The 21,590-nt window shown below is 31.6% G+C and overlaps 1 protein-coding gene and 2 long non-coding RNA genes across 4 annotated transcripts in view; 1 reads left to right on the top strand and 2 right to left on the bottom strand.

Annotated features, from left to right (window-relative positions):
• Positions 1–21,590, bottom strand: part of LOC108001628 (dorsal-ventral patterning protein Sog) — a 73,640-nt gene that overhangs the window by 35,570 nt on the left and 16,480 nt on the right. The gene's annotated exons all lie outside the window — the stretch shown is intronic.
• LOC133665847 (uncharacterized) lies at positions 6,933–12,716 on the bottom strand. 2 transcript variants are annotated; one of them, XR_009829258.1, is made up of 3 exons: positions 8,934–12,716; positions 7,409–8,682; positions 6,933–7,322 (listed from the first exon to the last, which is right to left on the bottom strand). It is a non-coding gene; the product is annotated as an uncharacterized LOC133665847 (long non-coding RNA). The 2 variants fall into 2 exon arrangements; XR_009829257.1 differs by having other exon boundaries at positions 7,409–12,716.
• LOC133665853 (uncharacterized) lies at positions 12,783–16,204 on the top strand. Its single transcript, XR_009829273.1, has 3 exons — positions 12,783–14,120; positions 14,868–15,458; positions 15,822–16,204. It is a non-coding gene; the product is annotated as an uncharacterized LOC133665853 (long non-coding RNA).

Raw genomic sequence — 21,590 nt, 5'->3', positions numbered from 1 at the left:
AAAAAGCGAAGAAATTACATAAAATTTATTTTTGAAATTATAACAAAAATATGATATCTTATTCGATATTATAAAATTAATTAAAAGAGATCGATTATTGCAAAGAAAATGAATCGCAGTATAAATTGTAAGTAAAGTTGTAAAAAATGTAAGTTTAATAAAAAATTACTATTAATTTTAAAAATAGAAAAAAATATATTCCATTATTATATTGCAAGAGTAACGATTCCAATTGACATACAAGAATGCACCAAGAATAAAATATAACAGATCATACGCTGATCAACGGTTAGGAATTTCTAAACATTACCGACGAACCTATTAGCCCGATGTCCCGATGTAAATCACATTTGAACCCATCCAGAACACACCAATACGATGAAAAGAGCGTCGCGACGCTTCACGTTGTAAGAATAAACGAGAGAACGAGAGAGACCGATGTCTCTTTGGGCTCGCCCAGTCATTCCCTTTGCTTCAGATGTGCACGCGTTTGAAAGAGAAAGAGAGGAAGGAAAGATACACAGTAAGACTCGTTGCGCGAGGTCGTTGCACCGTGTGTACTAAGTCGTTCTAAGCGCAGAGTCGGTCCTAAGCAACCAGGCGAGCTCGAGAGAAGAGCCTCGATACGCCACCGCATCGCAAATATGCGAGTCGAATGCTACGTTGTCGCATCGTCTCGCCCTTTATTCATATGTGTTCATACAAACGAAAGCAATTTAATATTTATACCATCAGTTCACGTTTGGCAACGACAGGTGACAGACATTGTAAGAATAATATTTCTTCCGTATAGTGGTCACACGTCTCTCGCTTAGTAAAATTTTCCTTGAATTAAACGTACATAATACGAAACTTTCTGCTCGACCACATTCATATAACTTCAGTCACGTAAAAGTCTTTCTCTTACGAGAATGTCAGTTGTCACGTGTCCGAAATGTAACGTTTGAATCAATCGCAATGCTACGTATGTATAGACATCCATATTTGATAATATATAATATTTCGAATCATTTCCATAATGTTTTGAATTTGAATGTATATAAAACTGATGTTAAAGATCGATTTACATCTCAACAAGTCTTCGCTGAATTCGAATCGAAAATTATTACAATAATGTTTATATATATAGGAGTGGTTAAGTTAGGTTAGCTTCGGATCTTATCGCTATTCTTTCATCAATTCACTCACTTCTGAATATATTAAATGTTAGAAGAGAAGATATCAAATGTTAAGGCCAAGGTTATAGTCGTCTTTTTAACTTTTTTTATAGCATTACATTATAATTCATAGAAATGGACACACATCGAGAAGAACGTGAAAATTGGAAAGAAGCTTCAAGGTAAAACTATCGAAACTATTGCGCATGCGCTCGTACCAATCTCGCATTCTCCTAATAGACTTTTTTCGACTCTGGCTTGTTTTCTTGAAATCCATAAAATATATTGCACGAATAGAAAAGATCAATAATCTTTATTATTTTTATAATAATAATTATTCTACAGAAATCCGAAACTATCTCGTTTGTTTTCAATCCCGATAAAAATAAGATTTAATAGATATCCATAGTTACATTACTTGGCTGAATTTACAAATTTACCATATAAGTTCAAATTCACGTAATGTGACGACGATAGGGCGAGAGTCATAGGCGTCGAATCTTGCTAAACGTTTAATCTATTATTATAAGGATGAGAATAGGACACCGTATGGCAGAGTGGACGACACGTGCATAGAACATCGGTGCTAATTTGGTCCATATACCAACGTTTCATACATCGTTAACTCTGCTACTCTATCTTACGAACTATGAAATCTTGTACACTTTATCTCGAACGGATCAACAGCCAATATTTCGGAAATGCCAAACGCGTTGAACCAATCAGAAATTCAATAACCCGATTCATGATGGCGTTCAGCTTTTTCCTTGTAATAGCGCTTTTGTGCTATTATCTCTATTCGTGGTTGACACGTAACAAAATTAAGAATGCTAGCGGAGAACTGAGAGAGCGTTGATGCGAATTACTCGGGCATTTGCATAAATGGATTAGCATAAATTAAGCCGAATGGAAAAGCGTCGAGGCTGCGTCCGTAAATTGGTCGCAATTTGCATAAACGGAGAGAAGGCATCTCGCGTAATGCGTTCCTCTTTCCTTCATCGGTTCGCAGAAAGATCATACGAAACACGACGAAAGTTGACAACAAGTTAAAAAAAAAAAACGAGAAGGCACTCGAACAGTGTACATACTGTTACGACGACAACCAGGGCCAATCCTGAAAGCGACGACGTAATACAGCGTTTGGGCAAGACACGTAACGACGACAGGCGTCCTCAAACGAGTGTCAACCGTTTCAAGCATCACAAAAACAAGAGAAGACGATCGCTGGCGACACCTCTAACCGATGTCGTGTTTAAGATATGAAGCTCGTGTAAATTCACTTCCACTTCAATGAAGGGGGCACGAACGGTTGCTATCGTTCGTTAATATAAATATTGACTTAGGGATAAGGCGAGGATACACAGAAAACATTTGTTGTATTATTATCAACGCAGCGAGTTAGAATTTTCGATTAACTCTGATCTTCAAATTTTTATACAGTTTTGAGTTTTTCTCTTTAGAATTCAATAAATCTTTTATAATTTTTAAGAAAAATTATACGATATCTTATATATTACAAATTTGAACGCAAATCAGAGCAAAATTTAAAGCTCAAGCACCATTCGTGGACGATTCATTCCTTCTACAGTTTAACTTTCCGCGAATCTCATCGAGAATTCTAGGAACACGGTTTCTGCCACTATTCTAAGCAACGTAGGTCGGTCTAGGATAACGCTGAATACGTGGCGCTTCTAAGCCGGGATGAGTTCGATGAACCGCGATGAATCCTCACCAGGGTTCGTTTAGGAAAAGTACGACAGAATAGACCACTGTTAATCCTAAAATATCCAAGCCGTCGGCGTTGACTAGTCAGTCCGGATGTCAGAGAATCGGACACGTTAACTCATCTTGCTTTTGATCCCATAAACTGTTTCTACACGCAAAACGTTAAAATCCGATTGATAACTATCTTAAACACATTGTAAAAAGACCGTTTCTAAATTCTCGACGAGAGAGCGCACACGTTTATTTTAAAAAATAATTCTTTATTCCCACTGTTATTAAATAAAATGAAAAATAATACAATTAGAATTAAGAAAATTATAGAAAATTTTGAAACGAATGTTATGCATAATATGTGTATTAAATATCGGTCTAAATTCGTAATTCGTGCCATTAACTTGGATTGTTTTTATCCATTAATTGCAAAGTTATTCATAAATGTATATGTGCACGTATATGTGTGTTTAACACATTTATATAAATCATGGTTATATTTCAATCATCATGTCTGTCTCTATCGCATCGCCCTCTAGGTAGATTCTGTAGTATCAGCGTCACGCGTTTTCGCACACTAAAATAAATAAGATTCTCCACGAGTAACAGATTAAAAAAAAAAAAAGATTACGGAAAAGACACGACGCAATAGCTGGGTAACTGAACGACAAACACATGTCACTTTCTTCTTTCGCTTTTTTCCATTTTGCTCCATCTCTCTCTTCCTTTCCATGAATCCCGCGCGCGTTACATTTCCTGTCCCCTCTATTTTGTGATTCGCCATTTATTCCTTCCTCCTTCTCCCTCTTGTGCATTCGCTCAAACTCTCATCTTTTCTTACTCTAACGTACAGTAGACCCTCTTCCTCATCACCATCTCGAGTTTCACATCACCTTTAGCATCGGTATACGATCTCACGTCACGTGACATTGCCATGCACCGAGTAGAATTGAGGTTATTTTATCTGAACCGGTAACATGTATTTCTCAGCCATGCGATTTCTAATGTTTCGTTGATATTTTGCACGATTACATCGAATAAAAATAAAGGGAATTAAAATTAAAAAAAGGAACAAGAATAAAATTCTTCAATTGCTCATAACTTAAATTAATAATCGATATTTTTGTGTTGGTTTTAATTTCTCAAAACGAGTCTCTTATAAATATATCTTAATATCTTAAAGACAATTTAAAATCGCCAATGATTCGTGATGAATCAAATTGCTAAGCGATTGTATTTAAAATAAATATTTGTGTAGAGAGAAGAAGCGCATTAAATATCTGTTAAAAAATAAATTCAATTTTTTTTCTTTAGCTTAATAAATGAATCGAATGAATTAATATAAATAATTTATAAATATATTAAATATATTTCGACGAAATCGTAACGATGCAAAAAATAAAAAAGAATAAGAAAGAAAAAAGCTCGATAAAAGGAGGCAAAGAGAGACGAGGAGGCGGATGAAGGCGTAAACATGATGGAACTCATGTGCTATCGGCATCATCCTTATGCAATGTTTTCTGGTGATGCATCGTCTCGCCGAATATAAGGGTGCTATTTACATCTTCCGGTCTGATCCTGCGGACCACTTTCTCATAGGTCGGTTTCTTTGCATTGCAAGTGGGCAGATACGTAGGCGACGTATACACACATACACACATACACTACTCGCAACTTCTCTTCTTCGACATGTCGCCTCTCCTCACGTGTCTTGCCGCTATGTTATAAGCCCGCTATGTCGTTGCGGAACCGTACCTGCTCTCTCGACTACAGGTTTCACGTAGGTGTACGCCTACGTACGCCTCGAATATGTATCTCACTGAGCCCTCGATCAGCATTAATATGCAGAGGACTTGAAGTCAAGTACTCCTCGGCCTCGTTCGGTCTGCACGCAATGCCATACGGTTTAATTGTCTGAAAGTTTGCAATTTGGACGTTTTATTGTAAATTATGTAAATTATATGTTTATTGTAATTGAAGGAGCTAATATTGAAAGTAAAAAAAAGTCACTGGCAATTAGAAATTTTACATCGTGTTACAATTTTATTATTATTATTTCTATATCACGTTAAGAATGTGCATTATAAACGAATCGTGACTTATGAATTGAATTTATTACTATTTTTGTATTATATTAAAAATGTATATTATAAAGCCTCTTTGAAATAACAAACATGTTTTTACTTCATTAGAAGTCGACAATTATAAAAATATCAATTTATTAAAAAAAATATTTTGACTAATACAACTAAAATAATTTAATTTTGAATAATAAAATTATATATTTGTTAGATATATTTATTAAATTACATAATGTTACGATTGATCAATTTTTTATTTAGTCACGATGTTCGGATCGCTCGTTTTTTGGATCACTCATTTGAAAAAGGTTTAAGAAATATTGGGCGAACATGCATGTAGGCGACACGCCTTCGCAACTTTACTTTTCCCGCTTGGGGGCGCGCGCCCTGGCAACGTACTATGAATCCTGATGACGCTGCCCACACATAACCAACGATGTTTCGATGCTGCTACACGTATTTCGAAAATACTCTCTCAGACAATAAAACAAAACGCTTACAACTACATGAATGTTAATGGTGATTTCAACGATTTTCTTCGCTTGTCGAAGAACATTATGAAATATAAATGGTTTAATGGTGATTCGAATTAAAATGAATTATGCAATTCACTAGGATTAGAATACCAACATCGCTAAAATTAGATGTTGGTATGACATTTATAGAATCGGTGATAAAACCGCTTCCTATTGGGATTTGAACTTATAACCTATATACTATATAAGTATGTACATACATGTAACCAAGAATACGAATAACCACGTTATAATTTCTATAGAACTTTATAATTTTATTATTTTGTATTGATGTTATTTAAGATTTAAATGTTTAAAAAATATTTAATCAATCAAATTTGAATATATATATCTTTTTTAATTTCTATACAATTTTTGTGAATTATTTTCCACAACAAAATATTAACATATAATATATTTGTTATAATATACAAAAAAAATATCGATTGAGGCTTATTTATTTCAATTACTTATAATTTAATAAATAAATTTCTGTTAACATTATTGTATATTAAATTTTGTATTCGTTTTAATCTCTAAAAATGATGTTTCAAACGTGCTCCATGAATATATTAACATTCTATTTATTACTTATTTTCAAGTAAAAGAAAGTATACAAGCAAATATATTACCAGTAGTAAATCTTGTTAAACATATATATATGCAAAAAGAAATACTGATTGATTAAAAAAAACTTACCAGAAAAATATATAAAATTTCATTCGATATAATTACAGATAAATATTCTTATATATATAAGTTCTAAATTATAAATGAAACAAAAAACTGTGAAGAAACAGAAATATCGTTAATCGATCGTAAAAGTTCGAGTCAAATATAATTTCATACGATACAAAAAGAAGAATGTTAATTAAGAGTTATGAGAATAAAATGCGATTTGCAAGGGATGTGTGAGGATATATGTTACTGTCGCTTAACAGACGTAGAAGAAACAACTCTCAACAGTGTAAAGATATGGCACTATTAAACTGCAATATGTGATTCTTTGAAAATAAAAAAAATTAGAATAATAAAACCTAAAGATATTTTTCAAATCGTTATATATATATATATTTATGTCTTTCATTATTTTTAGAAATATATTATTCTTTCTCTGGTTCAAAATAAAATCAAATGGATTGAACGTATTCAATAACTATTCTTCATATCTTTCAATCTTATTATATATATTTTTATTTTAAATCAAAATGAAATTTTATAGTATTATAATGAAAGAATATATATAATTAACAATAAAATTATACACATATATAAAATTAGATAAGAAGAAATTAAATATATCCCAATTTTGAAATCCAAACATGATTCAAAACTTAATTCGTGAACTGTATTCGAGATATAATTTTTCAGAATTATCTTAATTAAACTTTTAATTAAATTCGAAAGCGTTTTCATACGTCGTGTAATCAGAATATATGTAGAAATTCACAAAGAAAATTATGTATGATATAACATATCAAGCATTATTTTATTTTAACAAATATAAAGAGATATATAAAAATACAGACAATTTTATTAATAGAAAGTAAAAATCAGAAAATTAAACGAGATAAAAAGTATAAAAAATTAGAACAGGAATTGAAAGAAGAATAAGAAGTAATTTGATTGAAGGAAAAATGAAAAAGACGAAGGAAACGCCTAACGTGAGGACTGTCTCCTCCCTCCTCGCTCTTTTGGCTGTACACTATCGAGACGGCAACTGCAATGTCGAGTGCCGAGTGCTATATTTAGGTGGCCCTGAGTGTGCAAAAATCACCCTACAAAAATCTGGATCAAGGGGCCATTCACCAACTACGCCAAGCATTACGTGGTGTCTGCCGCTGGTAGATACCCTAGAACACGCCAAGACGTCTTCAACAAATGTTCAATTCAACGTCACTATCGTCATCATCATCTTCGTCATATACGTGATACATACCAGAATATTGCTTGCTTCATCATATGCATACATACATACGTATATTTATGTTTGCATACATATAATAAAAATCGAATCAAATTGTACGATAAGCGTTTGTCGATGCTGTCGTTCTCTTGCCACTTCAGCGTTCAACACTTATATTAAAATGCACTTTTGCATGCTCGTTAGCACTGACTATGCAAGTTTTCGCTCGTATTCAGACCGATCTGATTCGATGCACGAGCGTGGGATGGTTGATTGTCAATTTGCATGATAGTGGGTGTGGCTGGCATTAGATTTTGTATTTATTTTTATAATCACTTCTCCCTCACTCTATCATGCAATTGAATTTGTAAGAGATTTTAGACGAAAGTAGGTCACACTAGAATATTTTCGATTTGATCGTTAGTAAATCAAGATATAATTTATAAATTTATATATATAATGAATTATAATTGAATTTTGCGTGACTGCTGGCGCCAGAAACCTATTAGAGATTGAATAATGTGATAAATCAACAGAAGGTTAGTTTCCTAGTACTATTATCAGCCATCATTATTGACTATTACTGATTATCAGTTTGGCGAGACGCAATACAGTTGTCCGAAAATGGCTAAAACTTCTCTAGACAGAAAAGAAAGAACAGGTTCGTTGTTACACTTCCTTACACGTGTAATTATGACCATATTTGTCGTCACAACCACAAGATCTGTACTACTTATCTGTTCACCGATCACACTAACTCGTTTTGTCCTTTCACCTTCCCCTCTCCGATCCCGAGGCTGTCAATTTTTCTTCGAGTCTCCATCCTTTTTCCCCCATATATTTATTTCCATCTCAGTTCAATTTCCTTCTACAGATTTTTCTATTTCAATTTTGCCATCTTTTTCTCTACTATCTGTATTAATTGTTTTTTGTTTCTCGATAACGCATTCACAATTTAAGTTATCTTCTTACTTTTTTCTTTTAATAGATCAAATACGATAGAATTTTCGATTGTAATTTTCCAAGTATTGTCACATAAATCGAACGTGATCCTGTTATTGTTATATTTCTCATGAAGTAACGTATCATGTCGATTTTCAATAATGGTTCTAACGAAATTAAGCATTCTGAGGATGCGATATCTTATGGTATCGTATATACACGTTCACTCACTACTACATAGTCGCGAAGAGAAATCGAGCGAAACATATCTGCAGAGAATCGATGCGCGCGCAACTACAGTATTCTGCTCTTTGCATGCTTTCAGAATTTCTCGTATTCGGATATCTCAATTCCAGCGAACGTTTCTAAGTTCAGAGAAATGAATTCTTCTTAACTTTACGAATCTAAATATTATATTTGATATGTTTATAAAATTATTGAGAAATTTTTTAAAATTTCTGAATTTAATTCTGTGAATTTTATATATATATATATAACGTTAAACAAATAAATACAGATACCAAGCAAAATTATAGAAAAATCTATTTTATTCTATTTTATTTATTTATTAACTAAATATTTGCTATTCATTTGAAATATAAACGAACCACCTTACCCATTGCGCCCACGCATTATATTACCACCCATGAATCACATCGATTCCATATATTTATACACACACATCTTCGCCACGTTACATACGATATAATATCTAGTGCTCGTCGCATATATCGACGCCGTCGTTTTCGTCCTCGTTCGAAGAACGAGAAGTTTTAAATTTATTTTTACTTTTTCTCCGACTTCCTTGAAAACTTTGCACTGAAAATATTTTTAGTGGAGAAAAAAAAGAGTTTCTTGAAACTAAGCTATCGTCGTTCTCGTCATCGTGATCATCGAAAGGGTGGTATGAAAAGAAAGATAGCTTCTGCTTTCACAATATGAACACGAGTGCACAATATTTTTATATTTATTTTTAGGTAGCACATAAAAATCTTCAAACCATATAAAATATACTTTTTAACTCGACTCGAGATAAAGTTTACTAAATCGATGCTATACTTTCAATTTTTGATAACACACTTTTCTATATAATTAAAAAATTAATATATAAAAATTTCAAGATCAAGAAATTTTAATCAATTCGCTATTTAAGCTTTTTTTTAAAAAAATTCTATTATATTAATAAATATATTACATTTGAAATACATTATTGATTTTCATAACACTGCAACGTAAAAAGATTTTGAAAAAAATAAATATATTTCGAAATAGATGTTAAATATATTTCATTTATTAAGAATTTATATTTATTCCGATAATAAGATGAACCAAATGTATAGGCCATGTAATATCATACATGCGAATAATGCGTGCCAAATGGAACCACGTAACTCGACGATGCAGAAACAGTCTCGTAAAAAATACGACGACGCGGTAAGAAAGCGTTGAAACCATTCGTCAAGGGTCTCTTATGTTTCGCCGAAAACTTACGTTGGGTGTCTCTCTCGACAAAAATGTACACCGCGTAATGTTTTTAAGAGTGGAAGAGAAGAGCGGTAGAAAAAACTGGGGGAAACGAAACGATCGCGAAAAAACGACAAAAAACAAAGATAATTTCGTTCGCGTAATTTACCGTTTCGTTCCGTGGAACGAAGGAAAACGTGATAGAAAACGATGGTGTATCGGAATGGTGGGTTGAACCAGAGAAAACCACGAATGTTCTTAAAGAGTGTAAAGAGCACTTGAAGATAGGAAGAGATAGAAATGAGAAGGAAAGAAGAGAAGGAAGGAGGAAGAGTAAAGGAGTCACGAGCAGCAAGATGCGTTTGAAGAGCAAACGGCCGAAACAGGAAGAGGAAGGGGGCGCGGGTGTTGAGGGAGAGTTCTTCGGTGTGCTACCACACTCAGAATGGAGTCGAGTGCCAGAGAGTCGGTTGTCCGTGTATTTCAGGCGGCACGGGCCACTGCACTACCCCTACCACTTGTCGTACGTGCTATGTATATCGCACCTTTCATATAATGCACGCACCCGGAGACATGTTTGTAGGACCCAATGGATAAATGCTGTGGCTTCTAGGCGCCGACACTCTGTTCTGGAATACTCGGCAGACACTAACGTATGTCCACGGAATTCGCTTTAGAGCTTGCTATAGGGTAGAAGAAGAAAAAGGATAAAGTAGGGGAGAACAGAACGAATGCCATGCTACATCGTGGAACTATTTCCAGCGGTCGGCCGATCATTATAAACGATAAGATTTGGAGAATGCGGCGCGAGAAAAAAGTTTAGAATTTTTTTCGAGCTATCCTATCCTTTTTTTGAGGATGCTATTTCATTATGATATAAATGTAAAACTTTATGTGGAATATTCTTGAGTGAAAATAAGCAATAGTAGAAATTAATCGAAATTATTTCCGACTTCATTCTTGTTAACGACGAATGGTATTTCTGTTAAATCGTAAATACATCTTCGTATACACAAATTATACGTATGTCTATTAATAGTTATTTCTATTATCCCTTTCAGTGAATACAATACTATGGTTTTCCGGAATGCTTGTACTAGTTGATTGATTTAAAAATTATTACCGAATTATTTTATTTTAAAATTCATGCAACTTCATATATACTTCTTCATGAATAGTAATTTATATTATATACGAATTAAAAAAGGAACATTTTTTTTTTTAAGAATATACAATTTATGATTGACAAAAAATTCTCTGGAAGAAATGCAATTTTAATTAAATTTGAATCTAATACATTCGTAAAAATAATGTATCGTAATCAAAAATGTTATATCAGATAAGATGCACTATATATCGATGAGTAAAGAAAATTTTGCTCTTGTATTGTTTCACGAATTTCTTTTGAATGATAAAATATAAGTGTTTGTTTAATTATATTTCGCAACAAAACAAACTAAATATAACTAGAATTATTTTCAAATACATTAAATTACATATAATGAAACAATTTTCAAATGAACATATTCACATGAAACTGGAATATGTGCAATTTATCTGCAAATTATAAAATAGATAATGAATGTAGTTGATTATAATTGTAAGTGAATCGATTTTCAAACACTTTGATTAACAAAGAATTTATAAACTAATTATATATAATATATAGAAAACTGATTATAATGAATGAAAATAATTTTTGGATCAACAAATATTACAAATGTTTGAAATATGATTCGTTTTGTAAATGCAGGCCAATTGCGCTTAAAATTGAGCGATTCAATTAATGGAGAGAACAAAAACAAGGTCTAAGGAAGAAAAAGCTAACCGGACAGCGGAAGGAATAAATAGCACGGCGAAGAGTACAAAACGAAACGACAGAAAGGCCTGCCAGATGTACAAATCAAACGTGCGATCGAGAATTCTTCGTGATTTCTTGCAAACATGAATCTTGTTTCATGAATTACTCGAAAATTACTCAGTCAATCGATATTTTAATGTTTGTTTCATTATTAGCATTCTAATTTAAAAATTATTACTAATATCAAATTATCCCATTAAATTCTAACGATGAATTGTAATTAACTTTTAATAAATTTAATAAAAGTGTGCTTTAAGATATCATGCTTTAAGATAAATATATGTATATATTTATTCTTCGATTTAAAAAAAAAAGAATTGCAAAAATTTAAAAAGTAAAATCATTGCTATGAAATTATAATTTGAATATTTAAATAAAATGTAAGTAATTACATAAGTATCAAATTGATTGCTTGAATTGCTTGAAATTTCTGAAAAAATATAAAAAATTGTTTATGAATGTAATGATATTTTTATCAATAAATTTTAAATCTTTATTAATAAAAAAAAATAATAAGAAAAAAAATCAAGTTTTTGAAACTTTAGAGAATCTAAGTTTATTATAAAGTAGTTTATATAAATTTTGTAAATATATTTTCTATGAAGGTCGAGATTTAAATATGACCCATTACATCGCGTGCATCCATAGTGAAAAATTCGTCAGCATGGCATTCGGTCATTCACGCGACTGTATTGCAAATGAGACAGAAAAAGAAACACGTCACGCAGGAAATAAAAAAGCAGAAAAAGGAACAGAAAGAGAAAAGTAAAAGAGAGAAAAAAAATAATTTGATGACTTTTGCTTTTCCAAATGCATAAAAAGCGCTGACTTGAGATTTCTCATTAGATTCTTCCTCATTGGGTCGCGAATCAATTTTGTCACTCATCACACTTTAAAGTCACTATTTGATACCCTGCTTCTTCTATTCTTTGCACGCATCTGTCGCGCCACAGTTAAATAACTCGAATGATCGCAAAGCATTTAACCGTCACACGTTCTTCTTTCTTTACAGAGATCGTATGCGCACGCGCGTGCGCGTGCGCATGTAAAAAATTAGAAAGACGAAAGGATCGTTACTTCTCCCCTCCATCCTGTCAATTTCTTCGACGTTTAAGCACAGCAAATGACGATGGACGTCGTGTTCTTGTCGCAACATCCATCAACGAATGAATGCAGTAACGAAGAATTACTGTGCGAGATCGGTTAGTAAAAATACCAGTCATATTATTGAGTGACTTAAGGGAATAAGTGGTATGTGAACCCCCATTGCAACGATGACCTCATGGTCGTATGAAATTGATGGAAATAAACGAGCACAGGGTTACCGGCGTGATTACTCTTATGACGTTATCTCTGCTACGCTATATTTTTGGACACGTGCGCAGCCACTGTTAATTTCTTGCGCAGCGATTATTATCGCTTGTTATGCAAACGATTAAGCAAACGAACGAGAAAAGTTGCGACTGTTATACTTTTAGTACATTCTTTCAGAAACAAAATAATTAACAAGAATCGATAATTGTCTCATTACTGTATTAAATACGTTTGAAAGAATGAAGAAATTACATGATATGATTGGAAAAAATTATATTATATACAAATATTGTCTAAAGAATTATAAACAAAATTATAAATTAGTAATGATTTAATTTAAAAAAATAGTGAAAGATTAAAAAATTAAAATATACTATTAAAAGAATATGAATATATGTATGCTAGATGTATAAAACATAAGAAAGAGCATCATTCATAAATCAAAATTTATTTCCATTTATATAGTATTGAATAATCGATCAAACCGCAGAAAATCATTATGAATCAAACCTTATTTCGTTCGAATGTCATCGATTAATATTCGAACACATTAAAATCGTACCGTTGGCGGAGTGGCAGTGTCAATCAGGCTTTGAAGACGATCAATTGTGCTTCGTCCTTTAATCCAATGATCGAAAAACGTCAAACAATTTACATTCTTCGAACAACCCGAACCTTAACACTTATGATTTGCATTTCTGTACCCTATTACAAGCAACAATCGAAATTTTTTTCCGATCTAGCAACGTTACACTGACAACAATCCGCTTACGAATGGAAAATGACGTATAATGGCGGCTGTTTCGAAGGGCCCAGCGACATCTAGTGAAGCAAAGGTGGATCATCTTACAAATACAAATACAAATCGAACCACGTATGAAGAAGGGATAGAGCTATGTAGCAATCATACGAGGCGATAAATAGATGAATGCGTCGATGGTATATTATACGAGGAGACGATATATTCCATCGTTCACGCCTACGTGATGTCATGTGCACGTCAGAAATGCCGACCTTGCGGCTGCGGCTCAAGTCAGTGCACGCGTAATGCGATGCATTTGTATTGACCAAGCCTTTCGGCCGATCCCACCATTGCTTTGTGCTGATAAGCATACCTACGCTATGCAACTTATATGCATGATTGAGCATACGCGTGGTATATAGGTATGTATGTGAATTAACTATACGAAGGATCGTCATTTTTCGCTGATTGTAAATATACAAATCCACATACTTAATTAAACGCAATAATATTTTTTTTAATATTACTCTCAATGATTTAAATTAATATATTCTATTTTTTTACTACGCATATTTGTATTGAGCAATTACGTGTTTAATATAAAATTATTCTAAATATATTTATAATTATATATATAATTATTTATAATTATATATATTAATATTCATGTTTTATGAAAAAAAATACGAATGTTTTGCGTCATTTAAATAAATACATCTCATTTTTTCATTGTCTACTATTAAAAAAAAAAATTATATTGAAAATATAAAATAGATGGACAGCATTATTTATAATGAAAATATTTTTTTCTTTTACTTATTATGCTTAATGTGTTTATTCAAATAACACAAAAATATTCGTATCTTTTTCATAAAACATAAAAGATGAATAATTTTATATCAAATAAATAATAAAATAAATATATTAATATGAAATTAAGTTTAAAATAATATTGAAAAAATATATTTTAATCGTGTCGTGCATATATGATAAAATTGAAAATTTCAAAGAAAATTATAAAGTCATAAAGAATATTAAATTTATTAAGATATTATTTGTTATTATCCCAGAAATAAATAAAAAAAATACCATAATCAATGTGAATAAATAAATGGAGATTAGTAAAATAATGATTATTGTATGTTTCTTATTTCTTGATGTTTCTATAGGGAATTCAAGATACCTCGTGAAATTCCAAAGGATGAATAGTTCTACAAGTCTTAGTAATGATTGTGACTGAAAAAGGATATTTAGGTCATTGGTAAATAGCCATATTCAGACCAATCAATGAATCAAGTTTATAAAGGAAGGAAAAAAAAAGACAAAGGAAAAAACAAAAAAATATCTATCTACATTTTCATATTACATATTGTACAAAAATGTACAATGTATACTATAATTAGATTAGAAGATAATTATTTAATAGTACAGTAAAATTAAAACGAAAAAAAAAAAAATAAATCCACATTTAATTCAATAATCCGTTTAAATAAAAATATTAGATTAAATCTTAGCATCCAATGTGATTGATCTTTCAAAACATATTTTGCAGTGTATATTAATAGAATTAACTTTTCATATTGCTAATCTGCGAGTATCATAGATAATGTAGCAGGTCGACTTACAACTTTTACGTTTCCGGCGCCAAAAGGATTCCTATTGCACGTGCCAGACTACTTGGATTAAATAACGTCTACGAAGGTGCGTCGACGTGACACTGCAGTAGTTTACTACACCGCATTATTTTAGACATCAACAGGGTATGTTTTCAGTTTTAAACATTATAGGGATTGCCATAAAAAAATAAATAAATTTGACAGTTTATCATTGTAAAATAATTTCACAAAAATAGAATAAAATTTTGCTATAGTATTCTGTAGATAATTTTAACATTCATATCATTATTTTATTATATTAAAGAAAAGTTTTTTCTTGCTCCATCTCACTTTATTCAAATGAGTTCAAAATACAATACGTTTTCAAAAACTTGATGACAATTTTTCTAAATTATATAATTCAATCAGTTACTTTTAAATACTATAACATTATTATAACATTATAATATTCTAAGGAATTTGTACTATTTTTTACTAATGTATAAAACTTTATGTTATTTGTTTCAGATACTTGATAATTCATTTTAAGCAAAAATAAAAACAATATTTATATTAATTAATTCTTATTCAACGAAATAAAAAACGAACTTTTCTTTCATAAAAGTCTAAATCATCGTTTGAAAATATATTTATATTTATTTTTAAGAGATTTAATTTGCATATCATTATTATTAAATGAAGAATGATAATAAAATAGACAAAAATAAATAACAATAGCTCATAATATTGCAATTTATTGCAGAATAATCTTCTGAAACCTTTAAGTCTTATTTAAAAAAGAAAAAAAATTGCAGCTTAATCTTATTTGATCTATCTTCTTAGAAGAAATCGTTTTCCATTATTATTTTCCATATTATATGTAAAAAAATAAAATAAAAATATATACTAATTTAGGACAAATCGAATAGTAATCAACAATGAAAAAAAATAATAATTTCTTATTAAATAAAAAATTGTCTAACTAAGAAATTTTGCATTATGAAACTGACAACTTTGAAATTGCATATCTCTAAAAAGATTGTGCAATGAAAATTAATATTAGTTAAAAATAACAAACAAAATACAATATATATATACATATATCGTTTTTGGATTAAGAAAAAAATTTGTTCATTTTTAGCTAGAATTTCAGTCAAATTTACCACTGTACTAATAATGCCGCAGTCACATATACATATATACACACACAATTAGAAAAATCTCTTTTGTGGATCAAACCTTAACCAATGTAAACGCAACATAAGATTTTATCTGAAGTAAATGCATAACGTAGAATAATCTTTATTCAAATATGTTTCGATTGTTTCAATCATCGTATGTATCATCAATCATGTATCGATTTAATTAAAATATTCTTCTCGAGAATGTGGTGGCAATTGATAATAAATTTTAAAAATATTTCGTTTGAAACGAATCAGTTAAAATAGTCCATGTTTAAACAGATGATATATCTTCACAGAAATTTCGCAAGTATATATTAAAATATTTAAAATATCTGTACGTATACGTTATACGTTTACTAGGGAATTTTCAATTTCACGAAACAAAAAGTTTGTCATTTATCGGCATTCTATTGACAATATTGGAAGGATGCCAAGTCTTAAAGCTAACTTAAATCAAATCTGTCCAATGGATGATCCGCCATCGGCGAGTGGCTCATTCGTACTACTGTCAAGCTCACGCTGGCACGTGTCAAATTCTCGAGCCAAGAAAACTGACCGATTGAGTCGAATACTCGTCGTGCCCTCCCTCGCTTTCATTTGTTCAATATAGGCGGTCATATCTTACCGAGGGATGCTGATAGACGCGCTAAAAACGGTGACTGAGTCAGAGCAGAATACGACACGAAAGTTTCCCTCATTTTTCGACCTGTATTGTTTTTACGCACGAAACAAACATGCTTCTATGAAATCTTTGGTCGATAATAATTTTATATATAATATAAAATCTTCCACAATTAACGTTAAATTTTTTAAATGCTTCAAATTGACCAAAAATTGATTTTTCAATCTTTGTAACTTTCGAAAAAATTATCATGTAATATTTATTATTGTTATATGCTTGAAAACTTAATTTTATATTGAAGAACAATTTTTTCAAAAGTTTTATAAATTTTATAAATCTTCTTGGAAAACTCTGTCTTTATAACGATACTCTAAAAGTTTATATAAGTCGATATATTGATTTTTCGTTTTATTATCTTTTAAATGAAAAATGAATTATATAATAGTAAAATAAGCCAAAATGATGCATATATGGAAATTAAATTGTAATAAATGTATTATTATATTCGATAAATTTTGATAGGAAGAAATCTGGACAAAATTGGACATTCTAAATAAATAATTTCTAAGTAAATAGTTAATAATAATAAATTATTATATAGCAATATAAACAAGAATAAAAAAATTAATGGAATTATATATATATATATGTATACATATATTTAGAAAAATCATTAAAATCTATAAATAAACATCGTGTTTTATAATCCTATATTACTTTGATATTAATAAACAGATCAATAAATTAAATTATACGATCGCGTTAAATCGATACTTGTTTTATCGGTTTAAATAAATACGAATTGCCGCATCAACCGTTATGAAAACATGAAATTATTCAAATTTCCAGCTGTTAACGCTGAAGCGACTATTAAATCAACTATCGATTTATAAAGAGAAAATAGGAAAAGGGTAAAAAAAAGTGACTGGTAATGACACATAATAATCGTTCGTCGGTTGTAGAGGCGGATACGTTTATTGCTATACGGAGGATAGATATATGTTTAGTTATAGGTTAATGTGACAACGTTCAGCAGATAGATTTTTTTTCCTCGGAGAAAAAACGACATTGAAAATCATTGGGAAAAATTAATCTGGATTCGTTTCACGATAGGAAGTACCACGCCTACGAGATAACAAGAAATCATTCGATGATCTACGACGACTATGCGGAGATAATACTAGCTTTCCCCCCTGGTTCTCTATTAGGTTCAACGGCGCGAAGGCAGACGCGCCGAGAAACGCGACGATGAATAATACATTCCACTCCGCGGCCTGAAGAACGTTCCTCCAATTGAATTGGAACGGCAATCGATCGCTACTGAGAATTAGAAGAGGCTGCGAGAAATTCTGTTCAAGGATGCCAACCAGATCTCTGGATTATTCGGTGTCTTTTTGTACAATCTTGACAAATTTTCCATATATCGCATTATAGGATTTGATCAAAAAATATTAAATTTCTTAAATTTCGTGAGAATTTTTATAAATTTGAAAATTTGGAAACTTATCGATGGATGAAAGTGAAAATTTAGAATATTAAAATATTGTAATCTTAGATATATATGAAAATTCGAAATTTGAAATCTAAGATTTGAAAATTGAAAAAATTGGAAATTCCAAAAATTTTTAAAATATTTGATAAATTAAAAATTGTAAAACCTGAAATTAAAAAATTCAGAATTTTTGAAAGAAGAATGAAGAATTTTAATTTATGACTTTCTACTTTGATTATTATATAGGAAACTGAAAAAAAAAATAACCTGATCAAAAACTTACAATATTTGAAAAAAAATAAAATTCTATATTCTCATTATTTCTCCTCATTTTATTTCTATATATTTATCTTAGTGAAATCTTTTATAAGTCGATATTTACAATTATTTATAATCATGGAAAATTGTCATTCTACACAAAGAATGAGATAATCCCGTATTTTTCCTTAAGAAGAATCATAGAATTCCGTGCACCAGTACGGATTAATCAAATTACGTAGAATTCCACGGGAAAGCACACAGCTACAGGCTTCATTCTCAAGGTTCTATAGAAGACTGTTCGCGCACAGTTCTGGCAATCTCGTTGCAGATGAAAGATAACCAACAACCAATCAGAGACGGCGATTCATTTGAAGAACATTTAGCAGGTTCCGATAAAACGGCTTTGATCATTACCGAGAAATTGTATTTTGATCGTAATTTAACCATGCGTCATGATTCTTCTATGAAAATCTGCAACGAGCGATGGAAAACTTCGAAAAAACATAGAACGTGATTTGTATGATGTAATAACTAGATCATCTTGAGCGATGTTGCCTCATCTCTTACAACTATTCTTAATGTAATAATCGATACAAAAATCCAAAAATTCTATATTATCGATCTAAAAATATCATAATGCTTATCGAGTTATTTGAATAATTCGAAACGGTTCAATTTACACGAGAGCAAAGATTAAAAAAAAGATATAAAAGAAAACTCTGAATCTCATCGATATTATCGAGCCAGGCAAAAAAATGAGATTCTTGCAGTCAAATTTTTTCATTTTTCTGTAAGGGTATCAATAATAAATCATGGAATCTCGTGAATAAAATCGGTAACCGGTTTCACGCGCGCGAACGGTAAAAAGAATAAAAAGAAAAAAAGAAAGAAAAGGACCCGGCGATGATTCTTTTCGAACCACCTTTGAGTCTATAAACTAATCTAATAACAACGGATTAACGATGGAGGAAAATATATCGGTAAATCGTAATCGCACAATCGCAAGCGAGAGATCGTCTCCAGATTCCACGAGTCCCCGTGAGAATCAGACTTAAGGAGCACGTGGGAACTAAAAAGGCTAGGTTGCGCGCGCCGGTAACTTGGCAGACACCAACCGAACGACGATCGAAAAGCCTCGCGCAGCTAATGTCTTCCATCAAACGGGATTCATCTCTGTAAATCATCCGTGACGCTCGTATTCGACTCACGTACTATACCTACTTAATGTTCAGGATATAAACTTTCGACTGGGTTCGCATGCCGGTGCATTTTCACCTTGGCTCGTGGCCGTTGCTTTAAAACCCGCCAGGCACGTACGTTGCGTGCACTTACGAATAAAACAACGAAGAACGGCAAATGTCACGGTAAAACCGGGAACAAGGAGATCCTTAAAAAAAATAGGTCAACGTGATGGAATCAATTTCTTCCTCTTTTTTCGTTTCAAAAATTTACCTTAGAACATTCGAATTCAAATAGTATTTTTCCAAGTCTGTCGTGCACATGTTATATTTCACGAAGCTAACCTCAAAATATATATTGTATAATTTTATAAGGTAATGGTTTGCTAAACTATCGTTTTATCATCCGTAATTGATACATAATTAAAAATAAATGCAAAAAAATGAACGAACAATAATATCAGAGTTATATATTATATGATAAATGATTTTTAAAACGACGCGTATTCGTTGATACGCAAAAGAATAATAAAGAGTTACTTGTTTAGGAATGACTAGATTCACCACCAGCATTCACAGAGAAATCTAATTGCGACGAAATACGATGAACATCACAGTTGCAAGGCAACAAAAAAGATAAAAGAATAAAAAAAGGCGCGATACATCGAAGTAAGGGGACAAAGGGAAAGAGAATGAAAGAGGGAATCGAGAGTGGTTGGTTCACACGATCCAATCGCATCGAGACTTCTCGTCTCGCTTTCGATACTCTCCCCTCCCCTCTTCCCTTTCTTCTCCATTTAGAAGTCATGTCGGTAGCGGTGTACTTCGTTTTTTCTTTCCTGTGACTTGTTACAGAAACGTGACGAGCTCAGGCACAAAAACGGAAGGCCAGAGTCTTTTTTTCAGAATTTCGATTATACGACCGGTAAACTGTTGACGAAAAGAATAAAAATGTTAAGTTCAAATAGTGTGTAAACGAGTATAAAAAAAACAGACGATACACAACGATTTCGATTTCTAGTATGGTATATTCGAAAAGATATAACGTGACTTTCATAAAGATTTCGCTTAAACAAACAAACACTTGTGGCCATGTGTCAATGATTATGGTAATTTCAGTTGAAAAGAACAATAGTAGTAGAATCGTAATTTACCATTTGTATTCTATTAGGCAAAAACTCTATAGGCGCCCCTTAGTCACCGCCAATCTGAAATTTTCACGCGTGATAATAATTCTAATCATACGAAATTATGCAATAATAGATGACGGTATGTACGTCTATTTATTTATGAATGAGGCCTTGCAAAAAAATCCAGGTTTCACAAGTTTAAAAAGAAAGAAGAAAAAAGAAGGGTAAACCGTTTAAGGATATCACGTTTTTACAATAAATATTCCATGAGCATGGAATAGTGAAAACTGTTTCAACAGCGCACAACGGTCGAAACTGCCCAATGTATACGCAACATGAAACCAGACTAATGTAACGGTTATTTTATTTACCAACGTAGACAAATCGCATGCTATCGATTATTTATGCGTGTGTTTGTAACATTAAAAGC

This window comes from Apis cerana, linkage group LG1 (genome assembly GCF_029169275.1).
Source record: "Apis cerana isolate GH-2021 linkage group LG1, AcerK_1.0, whole genome shotgun sequence".
Lineage (NCBI taxonomy): Eukaryota > Metazoa > Arthropoda > Insecta > Hymenoptera > Apidae > Apis > Apis cerana.
The sequence above is the reverse complement of the archived record's forward strand: the minus strand, read 5'-3'. Positions and strand labels throughout refer to the sequence as shown.